The following is a 15616-nucleotide window of genomic DNA, read 5'->3' as shown; positions in this document are numbered from 1 at the left end:
AGTTTTGCCACAGGCGGGCAGGAAAGCTGGTCATCTCAAGATCAACCAACACCCACGCAACGCTGTTTCCTTATCTCGGCGGGCTGTACTGGAGGAAGTTCAGCTTCGCCCCTTTCTGCGTAGTTCCGCGGCTCTTCGTCCTCCGGGCGCATCGCAAGGGGCCTTCGCGTATTTAAACTTCTCTCGGGCGGAAGAGCCTGCGACTACCTGGGACCGGAGAGGTTGCGTGAGAAGGAGCGGCGTCACCCTCACCGCGTCCGTTCGCGGCACAGCTAAGCGAATCGTTCAGGCGAACGCGCGGACAACCGAGTCCGCGCGGCCGTAATTTTATTACTCTGGCCTCCCCCTCAGGACGTGGAAATAAAAGACTTGGGCGCACGAACGAAGGAAGACGGCGGCCGCGCCCGTTGGTGGTCGGAGCCGTGCGCCGCAGTCTCTGGACCAGTATTGAGCGCCCAGCACGGGGTGCTGCTGGGATTCTGCTACTGGGCCGAGATTTACTTGTTTTGTGCGGCCGACCTCGTTTTCTGCTTTGAGGAAGGTCGCGCCGGCGCCGCGGCAGCCGCTCTAACAGCTCGCCTTCTTCTTCTTGTTCTCTTTTCTTACTCGTTGTTGCTGTGTTCTGCGCTGCCTTGCTTGTTTGCCTGCTTTTGTCGTCTGTCCATTCTTATTTCAATCCCCTCTCTGGCGAGTTCTTGTTCCGTCTCTCACGTCCCCCAGTCCACTTGAGCCGCACGTCTTCCATCCGTTCCCTCCCCTTGCTTTCTTTGTATTTGTTGTCGAAGGGATTGTCAGAGGTTGTGATCGCCTCAGGCCGCTCAGCAGAGAAATCGTTTTCTGTTTTCTCTTTTTCTTCCCCACTTACGTTTGTTCCCTTCGTGCTAGGTTGTTTGACGCGGCTGGGATATCGCGCCGCTGGGTTAGTTTGACTGTACATTCGCAGCCTTTTCGCTGGCCCGCGGCCTTATTTGTCAGTGGTATCTCATCCACGGCGCGATCCTCGGCGCCTACAACAGCGCGAGTATTGTTCATGTACGTTCATATACGGGCTTCCGCAGTCACCTTTTTCAGCGGATCTAGAACGTTTCGCCGCGCTAAAGGAATAAAAAAAAGGGGGGGGGGGCGGAAGAAATAGATGTAAGGGATGAAGCAGCCTACGGAAGTACTACACGGTTTTACTCTGGCTGCTTGGTATATATTTCCGATGTATGAGAGGACGCTGAGAAGTCGTGGACTGAATTTATTTCTTGTTTTGTCTAAAAGGTCTGCTGTTCTGATGAAATGCTAGACAATTCTTGCGAGAGACATGTCATATTGATTCGTGCAATTATAGAAAGAGTATATGTAGTTATACTTCTTAGACGGTTACGCGCCTTGCGTTCACAAGGTCGATTGGTATGTATAACACGGTTGCTTGAAAAAAAGTTGGTTGGGTTGGCTGGATTTCATGAGCTCCCAATCTCACCAGTCACGATGAGCAATCGCTGGCAAATAAGATCTGTTCCCTAGCCGACTCTCTCTCACTCCTCTCTGTTGTGTGCGTGTGTGTGCAGGCGTTTTCTTTTTGTTTCATCCCTCATGCTTAGTTATCATCAGGAGTGGCGTGTCATACATGTAGGTATGAGCTTACCTCTCTTTCATAAATTTTAAATTTAAATAAATTTTAATTTCAAATAAATTTAGTGCGTTCGAAAGCATGCCACAGTGGTTCTCTTGCACAAGGCACTTCCGGCCGTGAAAGCTCGCTTCAGCGCCTCTTGTCGTTATTTATTACATCCCGGCTGTTCGATTCATCAGCAAGTTTGCTACTCCACAACTATCGGACTCCGGCCTAACTCACTCTTCCAGCCATGCTCGGGCAATCATCCTATGGCAATTCTGCCTGTCGTGTACCTTCAGCGTTTTTCGAAATATTTGAAGCCACTCAAAGTGTTTTGCGTCCACTGCCTGATAAAGTTTACAGAGAGAGTCCTTTAATGACAAGGGATGGGTTGCACGAACATTTAATAACGAAAATAATAACGACTTTAAAAACGCGTTCTTAGATGTTTCCTAGACAACTCCTCGTCCGCACAAGAACGCGTTGTTAAATTCGTTATTATTTTCGTTATTAAATGTTCCTGCTAGTCGCTACTGATTTTTTGAGGGACCCATTTTTCGAAATGCATTTTGTGATTCTGAACCTGACAAAAGCAGGGAGCGCTGCCCTTCTTAAAGCCTTTGACTCTCTATCAGCCAAAGGCTGATAGGGGTGCAAATATGCGCGGGTGATGACAGGTTTGGTCGCACCCGCCATTGCTTCCAGTCGTTTGCCGTAATCTTCACGCACACATGAGCTGAAGCGTGAAACGAACACACTTAACGAGGAAATTAAAGTACAGAAGAGCAAATGACGAGCGAGGAGGTTGTGCTATCTGAGACATCGTGGCGATTGCAATGAAAACCATTTACAGATCGCAGAAGGAGCCTAAGGTTAAAGGCTAAAGTTACTTGTCTTTTCACAATATTTATGAATCTATGACAGGAATAAACTGTGAAAAGGAAATTGGGCAGCCACATTGCGTGCTAAGAAGAAAGGACCAAACTATGAAAGTTAGTGAAATTCCCTTTAGAGCTTTCGGTCATGATTTATTTTGTTCGCACTATTCAAGACTGGGACTCATTTGCCATATATGTTTGTATGCATCAATGGAGTCCTTATCGCCTTTTAAATGAAAACAAAAACAAATACAAAACATGCTTGTTACTAATGAACTTGATGTATCCCTTCTGCTGTAAAGCCTTAAAATAAATAAATAAATAAACATTGCTTTGTAACATCACTTCTGGCAGCTTGTGGGACGCCGGTGTGGATTTTGCTGAGATCATATAATTTCATTGTCCAGCAAAAAAAAAGAAAAAGCGTGGACGCTCGCGAATTCTTGACTGCAGCCACCTGTGCCGTAATAGTTCCAGCGTTACTGTACGTAGGCGGGGGTGAAGTTTTGCTGCTGTTGATAATAATAATAATAATAATAATAATAATAATAATAATAATAATAATAATAATAATAATATTCGCCGCAGCTTCATTTTTACAGACCATAGGGTGCAGCAATACATGGCGTTGAGACATCAGAGAAACGGTGGCTGACTTAGTGACAAACGTCTCGCTCCACAAGCTGTTCTGTTATTGCTCTTTTTTTTTTGTGAAGTCGAGCAGTTTTCTGAGCTCGGTCAAGCACTGCAGCGAGTAAACAGAAACCGGGAGCAACTTCCAGAAACCCCGGTCGACAGAAGAAAGTCCGTATTACGGCGCCAGTGCCGAGAGAAGCACCGCGTGTTTCGCGAAAAACGGGAAACCCGCACTCGTGCGACCGGAAGACTGCAGTTGCTGCTCCACGCTGCTGCGCGCTTCGGTTCGAGCGCTTGCATAGAAAAAAGAGAAAAGCGCAAAAAAATTTGAGAAACAACTACGGCTACACCGGCGCGCTTTGGCGAGTGTGCGCAGACTACACGCGCTACAGGCAAGGGACTCGTCCTTTCGAATAACCAAAACGGCGTTCGGTGATAAAGCAGGAAGAGAGAAATAGCGTCGCCCGCTTCTCTCCGAGTACTATTTGCCCTGCAGAAATTTTCGATGATGACTGCCTGTGCGGCTGCTGCGCAAGCTGTACTCTATAGAGTACGGTTTGCGCGAACAAAGGTGTGCCAGTCACGGTGGCAAAAGAATGTCTTCGTTGCATCGCGCGGAGTGAGGCGCTTCTCGCGCCGGCTTCGCATCATTTGCTCGTCGTCGCTTCAAATTGCAGCCCGTAGAACTGTTGCGTGGTGCTTCGCTTGCAGCTTGTTTTCCCATACTTGCGAAGCCTTCGTCCTGTCCATGTGCAGTCGTGGCTCTCCTTCTTCGCACTCGATTTTATTGGCTTCACAATAGTTGAGAATCGCGTCTCAATGGTCCATTAGCAATGGTTATTGAATTTTCTGAATGCGCAAATGCTTTTGGTGGTGGTTACGGGAAAATTAAGTAAAACGCGGATGCTTACGAATGAACAATTGAATAGGCCGTTGTGTAGCCTAGCGTACGAGACCGAGGCTTACTTTCTACAGCGAAGCTGTTCGCCTCTAGTCGACATAAAACGAAATAAGTCATTACGTCCGCAGTTTGTGGTTGTCGAACGTCGCTTGTGGTGGTGGTGCTTGTCTAACGTCGGAAACAACTTCGCTGTACATCCAGTTTTACAGGATGAAATGGAGACTTATTTTTTATTTCTTGAGGGATGATTGTCGGCAGAATGCTATAGAACATTAGGCATGGCTTGTAATCGCTACTCTGAAGGGCGAAATTTGCACGCGAATATTGCGCATTGGCAGTAAATATTAAGCGACTGTCGTTTTAGCGGAAAAAAAAACTTTTTTATAATGCAATATTCTTTATATTGCTGTCAGTAAGCGCGTTATTGGTCCATTTTGTCTTTTTGCTTCCCGCGAAAGAAAAAGAAGCAATCTGTATAAAAAAGCTGAAATAAAGAAGGATCAACGAAGAGAAAAAAATCTGAAGTGCTCCTGAATTTAAAAGCAAAGAAAACATTTACAGAGCTGTACAACTTATTGTAATTTACTTGTGTGCATCAGTTAGACAGTGTCAGAGCGGCTGGCATGGCTTCAGCCACAATGATTCTTGTACCCACGACAAGGACCTTTTATTTAGCTTTCTTTTGTTTAATTGCCACCTTTTCCCAAACAACTTTCTTTTGCATTGCGTTTCTTACTCGTGCGGCATGTTTCGCTCATTCTCTCGATCCTGTTGCAGTTGGACCCTGTTGCGCGCACCTGGAAAATGCTGATTGCATCCAGTCGGTCAGAAGTGCACAGCATGCCTTTTTCTCACTTTTTTTTGCGTGCGTGCATGTGTGCTCCATGCAACAGAGAAACTAGAGCTTGTGGAATCCGGTGTTCCACTGGAGAAACACGGGAAATAAACGCGTGAAAAGAGTCGTCGCTTCGCGATTACCCGGGTGGTTCGTTCGGCGCGCGATTTAAGCGAACATAAAAGTTTGTTAAAACGGTGTCTGGCTGAACTTCATTTTTGTTTACGCAAGACGTCATTGGGCTCGTAAATGTCTCCCGCGGGCAACAGCGAGCGCCCGGAGCAGAGACCTTGTTAAATTGAAAGCGCTTACAGCGTCGCGACTGACGGTCGTTAACAGAGCCACGTAAAATTGAAATAATGAAAAGAAAGAAAAGTATTCCGAGGCTGCAAGTTTCAGTCGTTCGTGATATTTGACTGTCTGCATAGTTTTTAACTATTTTTCGTGTGTTTACTTTCGCTTGTCCTGTGAAACGAAGTAGCCAGCACTAATAAATGCGCCATTCTTCTTTTTTTTTAATTTCATGTAAACAGTTGCTCTCCCTTACCGGTAAATACAAGAATCATATATTGAACTTATGCCGTTCAAACAAATAGTACATTCGTCTATTTGTATCCTAACTACCAGGTAAAGAATGCCACTCATCCGAAACTCAACAAATCTCCTGTCTATCGCATCGCAGAAATTCAGCCAATGCTTGTTCTTATAAACACGACTGTTCTTACCAAAACTTTTTTTTTGTTCGAGAGGTGCACTTGTGTCACAGAATTTTCAAAAAAGCATTATTCCGAAAGAGCCCCTTTTCATTGTCTATGCACCGCCGCTTCTATAACTGTTGCAGCTTACGGAATGCCTTCTGAATGCGAGCTCCGTTTTCTTGACTGTTGTAAATTCTGTGAAAAAAAAGGAAACACAGCCTGCGCAGAGGCAATGCGAAAACGAGCAATCTACGGCATGTAGGAGATCTGGTTGCGCGATATCACTGACCTGTGTCCTAATTATACTCATTAGGCGCACAAGTAAGCGGGGATTGAATAAAAGATGCGACTGTCAGACGAAAGAATGTATACAAGTCGAAGTGGCCTCACTCCCGGCGTTGCTATGCTTTACTGCCATCGTATACTGAGTCATCTCACATTTCTTTTCCACTCGCGGAAGTTTGGATGCCAGTGCATCATCGGGAAGCTTATACGACGTCTGATGTGAAACCTCGAGAGCCCTGTGTTTCTTTGACTGCTTTCGCTGCTTTGTGCTGCGGAAACGTTAAGCGAATTCGGGTCCTGCGATGAACAGGGAAAGAAAGACTTTTTATCTTCGTGCACCTACCACAGTTAACCGAAACTTAATCCATACAGTACGAAGTACAAATGACGAAGTACGAGGCAGTTGACCCAATCGCACAACATGCACTGGCGACATCCACAGCCTCAACCACAAAGTAATGCCGCCTGGCATCCAAGATACAGCTTACGATAGTGTTGGTGTCCTTCCATTTCGATTGTAAATCAACGGCGTTGCGCTTGTATGGTAGCCACCGGAACTTCGTTAAACGGAATGTCGTGTGTTACGCTTCAATGGGCAAGGCGTGGCTGCGAAACCGTCCGCATTGGGAAACGGGAGCACGTGAACGGCCTTCACTCTGACAATCATTGCCGATGAAGGCATCATGCGAGCGCGTCCCAGTCGGCGTAACGTTTCGCGCACTGTCGCGCTCTGAGACAACTCTACGGTGCTCACCTACCATGCGGCGGCAGCGCCGGTCCGTCGAAGACAAATGAGAGCGGGGTCCCGGGGCGCTTGCGTGTGCAGACAGTCGATGCCGCCGCCCGGAAAGCCGGCCGGGACGTTGTCTTCGTCCCGGACGCGCTAGCAGACGACCAAAGAGGCAAGCGGCGACAGCCTGCCTTCGGCGTCTTCGCTTGGTTTCCAAGCCACGCGCTCCGCGCCAGGGAGGCGCCGTTTTTTTTCAGTCGCGGGGCCCTGGCGCCTTGTTTTCTTCGCACGCGGGAGGCGCGCCGCCTCTTTTCTTATCCTCGCGTCGTCGCTCGCCGCCGCGGCAGAGCGCCCAGCCGCCGCAGCCTTGCCGTGCTCCCTGCGCGGTGCAGACCGAACGGCGCACTGTGCCCCACTCTCGGGGCGGCCCGGGATCGATTTCCCCACGCTCCTCTTCTCCACGTCCGCTAGTGCGCGCCTGCCTCCAGTGCGCATGCGCTCAACCCCGACGCCAAGAGGAGGGAGCCGTCCCGAAACGGGGGCGCGCTCTTCGCAGCTGCTGGCCCCTTGTCCGCCGGTTCCCCTTCCTTCTCTCTGCCTAGCTGCGGGATGCGGGAGAGGCTCCTTGCTCGGTGTCCGGCGCGGGCGCGCGCGCGATGAGCGGCTCGCCGCTGTCCGCGCGCGACACGTGCCCGCTTTACGGGATGAAGAAGAAAAGGAGGCAGGCAAGGGTGGCCTCAGTTGTTATGCCCTCTGCGGCGGCGGCCGCGCGCAATGACCGCGAGAAAAAGTTATATGGGCACGTTCGCTTTCGCAAACAGCCTTCGGAATATAAATATGAAGGGGATGTTGAAATCTTTAGGTGGTGCTGGACATTTTTCGTTACGTAACGTCAGTCCAATGACGAAAAAAAAAACTGAGTGGAGGCAGCAGCGAATAGAAATACCAGGTGCTGTTATTAATTTATCGCTGTTCAATGTCTGCGCTCTTGGCTTACCACGTTTTCATATCGTGCAGTGCCTGATGCCTTTTATGAGAAAACGTAAATTATATTTATATATATATATATATATATATATATATATATATATATATATATTGTCCTAGTCAACTTCGGCCAAGATTTTAAACATACCCAAGAGCTCTAGAGAAATCGTACCGATTGCATAGTAGCCGTAGTCGTATGTACTTGCGGCCATTATGCTTTTCATCATGAAGTATTACTTAATTCATTACTTTTAATTAACGAACATTTTAATTAATGCTTGAATCGCAATAACATCAATTACAAAGTTGTAGGGCACCTCAAATAACCTCTGAATCAAGCAATTGTTTAGTGCACAGCTTTGTCTCGTTGGCTTTTCCGAGAAAAAAAAAGCGCGCGAAACATCCAAAATACGACATAGATACGTTCTCGCGCGCCGCTACTCAAGCGCTCCCAAGCGAATAGCCACGGATACACGGCTTTACTAGCGGTGGCAGCTCGATGCAGGGCTTCACGCTATGTGATGGTCGCGGTATCAAGAGAAGACGCCGCCGACGCATTGATAAGTTTAGCAGAGCCTTGTTCTATGCGGTGACAGGGGAATGCAGCCGTGTATCGTTCAATGGCTGCTTGTAGGCGATTGGCTAGAAGCGTGAGACTTCGCATCTATTTCGCATTTCGCGTATTTCGCGGGGTTTTGTTTTTTCTTGGAAAAAACAACCAGGAACACTTCAACACGATATAAATGCGTGATTCGGAGGTTGTTTAAGGTGCCCTACAACACTGTAATTAATATGTTTGCGTTTCAAGCAATAACTAAAGAGTTCACTAATTAAAAGAACATAACTAATTATTACTTCGTGATGAAAAAAATACTGGCTGTAAGCACACACGACTACCCCTACTATGCAGACGGTACGATTTTTCTAGAGCTCTAGCATAGTTGAAAAATCTTGGTCCAAGTTAACTGGGACACCCTGTGTGTCAGAGTATATATATATATATATATGTATATATATATATATATATATATATATATATATATATATATATATATATATATTTATATATATATGTGGACAAAGAGAAATGTGTGTGTGTGTGTGTGTGTGTGTGTATGGAGAGAGAGAGAAAGGGAGACGAGCAACGTTTTTACTCTGAATGAGCTATTGGGCAGTAGCTGAAATCTGAAGACGCTTTATTAACAATCAGTGTGGTTACTTATTTGTGGTGCTTCTGAATGAATGAAGTATTGTCTGAATCGTGCGAAGGCCTACGGTTCTTTATGTAAGTTACCAAAAGTACGTCGGTAAGGTAGAAAGCAACTATAAACCTTCAATATTTTTTAGCGAGTAGAGTAATTTGCCTTCTCAAGTTGAGTAAATAATCTCTACGCATACTGAAATGCAGGGATGATGTGATTGGCTGCATTTGCTGAAATGCGGCGCATGTAATATTTTATATTACCTCTCATATCCACCTCTCTTCACATATGTGGAGTAGCACCTTTTGGCAAGTTTGATTGGACTGTATACTACACGAACACGGTGAAGTGTATTCGTGTGCAGTGCTACCCAACCTTTCAGAGTTATTAAACGTATATGAACCGTATGTAAGGAGTTTTGGGGCTGGGTATTCATAACGATGTTCAACGGAATCTGCTATGTGTTTTACTTTTATAATGAGGATCTCATTCTGACGAGAGAACGTATAAGCAGGCCTTAGGGAAGTAACTGTTTGCAGCAAGTTATCTGCGTAAGACAGCCATTTGTATTCATGTTTTTTTATTCTTCTCTGCTGCTTTTCGATCAGCCGTATCGATGTTTTTCTTTTAGTGTAGTTGTTAACTTAGATGCTGCCTGACAGTTAAAAAGTTGTCGAACCGCCTCAGTCTGCGTGGAAGTGACGCTCACTGTTATAGGAAGGCTGCCAACATAAAAACAAATGGCAGCGAGAGTTTCAGGTCGTTGCAGTAAGTATAACTTCGCGCTTTTAGTGGAACAAGTCAATCTGATCCCACATATATTCTAAAATCGGAAGAAATAACTGTGCGGAAATGTTCAACGACATCGATTGGCCAACAAAAGTGACCGGATAAGGGGATGATATACACAGGGCTCGCCTGAGAACGTTTAACTGGAGGCCAGTAGCGGGAACGAGAATTTGGGACAAGTTCAGCGCCGATCAAATAAACAAACTCCAGCACATTGCGAGGGTGTTGTTTGGGTTCGTAAATGTACAGATAATTTCAGGTTTCCAGAGCCATTTACCTGACTTAATCACGATGAGCCTTGCTGTTCGTTCTTCGCAGTGCTTATTGTTCTACAATAGAAACAAGCATATTTTAAGAGAAAGCATATGCAGTTAAAACCTACAAGACACCCGTAGGGACTTGAGAACGTGGTGTTTATTTTTGTTATTTTATCTTATTCTAGTGAGTGTTAAACTGTTAGCTCTTGCTGCTGGAACATAAAGAGTAAAAAAAAAAACTAAACTAGAGGAAACTGTAGCGGCAGCATGCGAAAGCAAAACATGGATATTTATTATATTTCCAAAACATTACAGAATATGTTTAGACAAATCACTTGCGCATCACGTTCACTGATTCAAACACGATCACTGATCTTGGAAAAATTGCATCTAGAAATAGAGACACATCGCTGTATTATTACACATGATATCAAAAGCTGACTCTGTTTTAGGTGGAGTTTCATTGATGAATAATGCGATGGGCTTCCTCCGAGGGAAGAAAAACGCCCGAGCACCACATTCCTCGACATATACCCCCAGTTGCTTTAACGTTGCGCTGCTGAACTCGAGGTCCCGGGTTCGATCCAGGCTTCTGCGGCCGCATTTCCAAGGGGGCGAAATGCAATGACGCTCGTGTACTTGAGTTTAGGTGCACGTTGACGATGATCAGTTGCCCCAATTGTGCGGCGTCACCCCAAATTCAATTTCAGATTCCTCCTTCGCACAGATAAAAGAACTCACAAAGACAAAACGCGACACGTTGCAATTCATCGCGTTCGTTCGGCCGCTCCACGCGATGACGTAGCACAAAGTGTCGAGCTCGCACGCGGAGCGTTATTTCCGACGTACTTCCAGCTCTGCGTGAGTGCCTCTGTGAAGACGGCGTAACAGCCGCACTGCAGTCAAGGCGAGAGTGCGCTGCAGCTGCGTTTCACATGGCGACACAACCACGTGAGAAAACATTTTAGCATTTGGTATTGCCTGGGAAGTAAAGGAAAACACTTACTTGTTGTCAGGCTTTGTCCGCATCCCACGCTGTATAGTGTTACTGTTTATAGCCTGGGAATTTCCGGGTGTGCAACACACGCCATGACGCGGCACCCAAGGTAAACCAGAAATGCGTTTGATGTGGTTACCGACAGCCTAAATAACACCCCTCACATGAGTCCAGACGGCAGCGCACGCGAAATGTAAACAGTGCGCACGACTCGCATGCAGTGTTGCCAGATGTGTCCCTTGTTTTTCTCCATCTCCACTTCATATGCAACGACCTCTCCTCCTCCCCCGCACCTTAATCTGCCTGGCGTCAACGTTTATTTCTTTCGTTTGCCGTGCATTTCCCTCCTCCCGGCTCAGGAGGGATGTGCACCGAGCTTCGAAGCGAGCTTGTTGGTTGCCGCAGGTTTCATCACTTTTCTTTTTTCGTATAGCTCCTCCATCTTCATTTTTATGACGCGCTCCCTTTCGGATGTTATTTGCGTATCCAAACTTTGAGTTCGTTGCAGGCGTTGAAGCAGTCTCATTGATGTGTGTATTCTTTCTTTTAAGTTCGATTTTTCGCCTTCAACTCCAACTCGCTTCTCCAGCGAAGCATGTGCGTGTGTGTGTGCGTGCGTGTGCGCGCGCGCGTGTATGCGTGCGAGCGAACGCAGGCACGCATTTTGGAAAGTGCCCCAGCGGTCTCGGCTTCGGCCCACGCCGCGCCGTTGAAGCCCGACGCCGCTCGCCTGAAGTGCGCGCGGCGCCCAGCTTGAAGGATTGGACTCGCTCGGGTGGGGGCTGCAGTGCGGTGCGACTTCCTCTGGGATGAGAAGCAGGAAGGAAGAGCCCTCGTCACGCTGGGAGGATGCGCGCGCCGAGCGTTGCTTCCAGCCGAAACGCACGGCGAGAGCTCAACCACCTTGCGGCTTGTTATTCGGTAGCAGGAGAGTATTTAATCGAGGCAAAACTGCTGAGGTCGATTGTAAAGCCCGCGGCACGAGAATGCTGGTTCAAACGTGAGCGAGTATATTTAGTGCATCTTGCTTATTCTTACAAACACGTTTTTATTCAATCAATGTGCCCCGGTTTCATTTTATTTTTCATTTACGTCAATGACTTGCCGCTGTGTTTAATGATTTCTAAAACAGTGGTGCACGCTGATGACATTGCAATGATTTTTACAGGCAACACACTAACTGGAATTGAGGCTAAGATAAGCGACTTATCCCACATCTCCACGTGGTTTAGAGCTAATAAACTGACAATAAATACTGCTAAAACGATATACGTTCTGTTCAGGTCAAGACACAAACCTATCATAGATACTCACTTACATATTTGTGTTGAAAACATATTGCTTGAGCAAGTTGACACCATTAAATACCCCGTTGTAACCTTAGACCAACCTTAGCTGGCAGAAACATATTCATATCTTGTGCGCTAAGCTTGCTTCAGCTTGTTACGTTCTATTCAGGACTAGGGCGTTGCCGGACATATCTGTTCTGAAAATAATTTATTTTTCTCTTTTTCATTGTCATGCAGCGGCGTGACTATCCCCTCCAAAGCAGGCGAAGAGGAAGATGGGCTCCCGTGTAGGTAGCACGAGAATAGTTCGAACGTGCTAGCGCGATCGACCAGACCTCGGCCGCTCCCGAAATCCCGGTTCACCTCGGCTGGCCAGCCTAAATAAACCGGGGCTACAGCGGCTGCCCCTTCGCGCCGCCTTCCACCGTCACTTAACCTACTGCCGTCAGTCGTGGGGCAGTACATACAGGAGAGAGAGATAAAACTTTATGACGTCCTTGATGGGGTTCAGGGGTGGCGGGGGTCGGGAGACTAACCCCCAATCCCCCCCCTTCCTCAGACGGCGGCCAGTTCTTGCTTTCTGGCGGCGTCTTCGGCCATCCGGACGGCCCACAGCTGCTCCTCTGGGTTCAAGCTGAGCAGCAATGTCTCCCACGGCTCGGCCGTAGTTATGATGCGTGTGTTAGTGCAGGAGGTGTTGGTGGGTGAGGCTTTGGGGCATTGCCAGATAATATGGTCGAGGTCAGCGCGGGCCCCGCACGCTTTGCAGAGTGGGGAGTATGCATCGGGGTAAACGCGGTCGTAAAGCGCGGGGTTCGGAAAAGTTCGTGTCTGAAGGAGTCGCCAAGAGGTGGATTGAGATTTATTCAGTGTTTTGTGTGCTGGGTGGTAGCATACAGGGCCTACATTGAGCTAATAATTTCTTTGTAGGAAAGAGCGCTACGTATAAAGACGTACTCGAACAGGTACAAATGCAGTGTCCCTTTGTTCACTAGGTTACAGATTTTCCCATTCTCTTTGGTATAAGAAATGAAAATTGCAGTGGTAGTGAATAACATCAGGTGAAATAATCATCCGCTTTCAATTAATGCCTTTGAGTTACCTAACAGGAATACTACAAAGGCAACCAATATTAGTTTTAGTTACCCTGTAAGCAGAAACACGCAAGGACAGGCCGTAATTCAATATGACGGTTCGAGAGTATGGAATGCAGAGCCGCTTCAAATCAAAATAGCTAGCACCTTCCTATACTCTATCAAACGTTTTTGCTTTTTGAAGATTGAGGGCTATGTGTAATGATTTCTTATATGTTGAATATTGAGTGCTGGTCACGATTGCTTTGGGGATTGATCATGTATAAGCCAGCTTTCTGTATATTCTGTTGTTAACATAACAAATGTGTACAATGGGCTTGTACCAGCTTCGGCTGTTGACCCATCAGATCTTGTAAATGTTCTTGTATATATTTTGAGAAAAATAAAGAAAACAAGTATACAGGACTGGAGATAGAATTACACATATAGCGAACAACTACTTAAGCTGCTGAGATCGCCAGATGCATGAGTGGTGACCCCGTCAGTCATTACATGTGTGTGTTCAAGTTCCAACAGAAGCTACCCAACTGTTCCTACCCAACATCTACGGATCTCTTTGTTCGATAATGCTAATGGTGCAGGCACCGTTATGAACTGATGTTGCGGAGTGGTTGCGCTGCTTCGCTCATCGCCTTGCAGTTTTTCTGATTTATGTGCCTCACGCTGCTTGTCCTCTTGCACACTGAACTTCTGAGCGTCGGACACGGTTGCAGCAACGGGTGTGGCGCCCCGGGGCCGTACCCTATCAGGCCTCCTGAGATTCAGCTTGGTATCACGCCAGACCAACAACTACAGATGCAAGCAGCGGTAACCAGCCTTGAGATACCCTCTGGCGCTGGATCACAGCCCAGAACACCGACAGGACACAACCATACTCCGTCCTCTGGGAATGTCACGCCTGCACCTGGTCAAAGTCCTCCCACTGAGACCATCCGCTGCTTCGACGTCAATCTGCCTGGAAGTCAGGGCGATTTTTCTGCTATGTCAGAATCCTCTGCTGCGGTTACCTAGATGGACGCTACCGCGAATTCTTCCGACGGCTCAGAAGAACACGCTAAAATAGCTGGCCCCAGACGTGGCCACGGATCGAAATGGTCGCTCTCGCCAGTGAACTGTCAGCCAGTTGCAAGCAAACCTTACCTCAACTTAACCATCACATATACGCCAAAAAGTACTTAGCTAGTTATCCCGCGCTTCAATCCACTCACATTTAAGACAGCCTTTGAAACGGTAGCTCCAGATGGAATACTGCAAGTACAATCAAATAAGCGTCTGAACCTCCTGGCTGTCAATACACGCAATGAGGAAGCTTCTGAATGCCTTCACAGAATCTTAAGTATTGCTGAAGTGGCTATTCATGCTTACGAGATACGGCCCAGCAATTGTGGAGTAAGCGTCATCAATAGAGTTCCTGTAGATCTTGATCAACTGGATATCTGGATGAACCTTCTTTAAAAGGCTCGTGTCAAGTCGGTACGGCAACTTGGAGCGTCAGGAAAGATCAGTATTGTGTTTGCCACAGGAAACTCACCTGATACGTCATTTTGGGCTACACACGTTACCGGGGGTAAGAGTGCATCGAGCCTCCGAGAGAGTGCGCCAAGCGTCAGCGTTTTTGGCACGTTGGTGGCGCCTGCAGGTTACAGCCACGACTGATCCGCCTGTGGAAATGAAGCCGCCAACTGCGGAAAAGAGCACGAATCCACGTCTGTTCGCTACGGTATCTTGCGTAAAGAGAAATACGGGTGCGCAACAGAAAGCCTTCCCTCTATTTTTTATTAGCCAAAATAAAGTACGTGCAGGTAAATACAAATATACGTACTATTCTGCACACCTTACACTATTTTTCCGCATAGTCCCCACACCAGTTCAGATATTTTTCCCGTCTCACTACAAAATTTGAGATGCCCATGAGGTATAATTAGCCCGGCTGAATGTATAACCACCGTCGGACTGCTATCTTGGCTTCATCGTTGCACGTACATCGCTGTTCTGCCAGGAACTTCTTCAGTGGACCAGAAACAAGGAGATCACTAAGGGCGAGGTCCGCGGTGGGTTGTCCAGACTCTCCCAGTGAAATGACCGGAGCTTGCGACGGTTCTGATTTCCACGTTTGGATTCTCCACATTGAGAATCCCTGGGTGTTTTCGCCTGATGGCAGCTAGCAGACGTGGCAGTGTCGAACAATAATTCTCGGCAGTAATGGTTGCACCTTGTGACATGAAATCCAGCAGGAGCCGTCCTCGGCGATCGCTGATGGCCGTTAACATCACTTTCCCAACAGATGGCACTGAACGGTTTTTCTTTTGTGCCAGATGAACCCGAATGTATCCGCACCATGCTCCGCTAGCTGCTTCGATTCCGGCCTGAAATGCAGTATGCACGTTTCATCGCTAGTAACAAAGCGGTTCAGGAAACTTTCCCCCTCCTCGGCATAC

At 47.2% G+C, this 15616-nt stretch overlaps 1 protein-coding gene across 2 annotated transcripts in view; it reads right to left on the bottom strand.

Moving 5' to 3' along the window:
- LOC142585912 (leucine-rich repeat neuronal protein 1-like) overlaps window positions 1–6956 on the bottom strand; it is a 158157-nt gene extending 151201 nt beyond the window's left edge. Inside the window, exon 1 of one of the 2 annotated variants that reach the window (XM_075697003.1) lies at window positions 6588–6956. The gene's annotated coding sequence lies outside the window, so the exon portion shown is untranslated. The remainder of the gene's footprint in view (window positions 1–6587) is intronic. The other variant, XM_075697004.1, reaches the window with a different exon arrangement.
- Window positions 6957–15616: the final 8660 nt, after the last annotated feature.

The sequence above is a fragment of the Dermacentor variabilis genome, chromosome 6 (assembly GCF_050947875.1).
Source record: "Dermacentor variabilis isolate Ectoservices chromosome 6, ASM5094787v1, whole genome shotgun sequence".
Taxonomy (NCBI): domain Eukaryota; kingdom Metazoa; phylum Arthropoda; class Arachnida; order Ixodida; family Ixodidae; genus Dermacentor; species Dermacentor variabilis.
The sequence above is the reverse complement of the archived record's forward strand: the minus strand, read 5'-3'. Positions and strand labels throughout refer to the sequence as shown.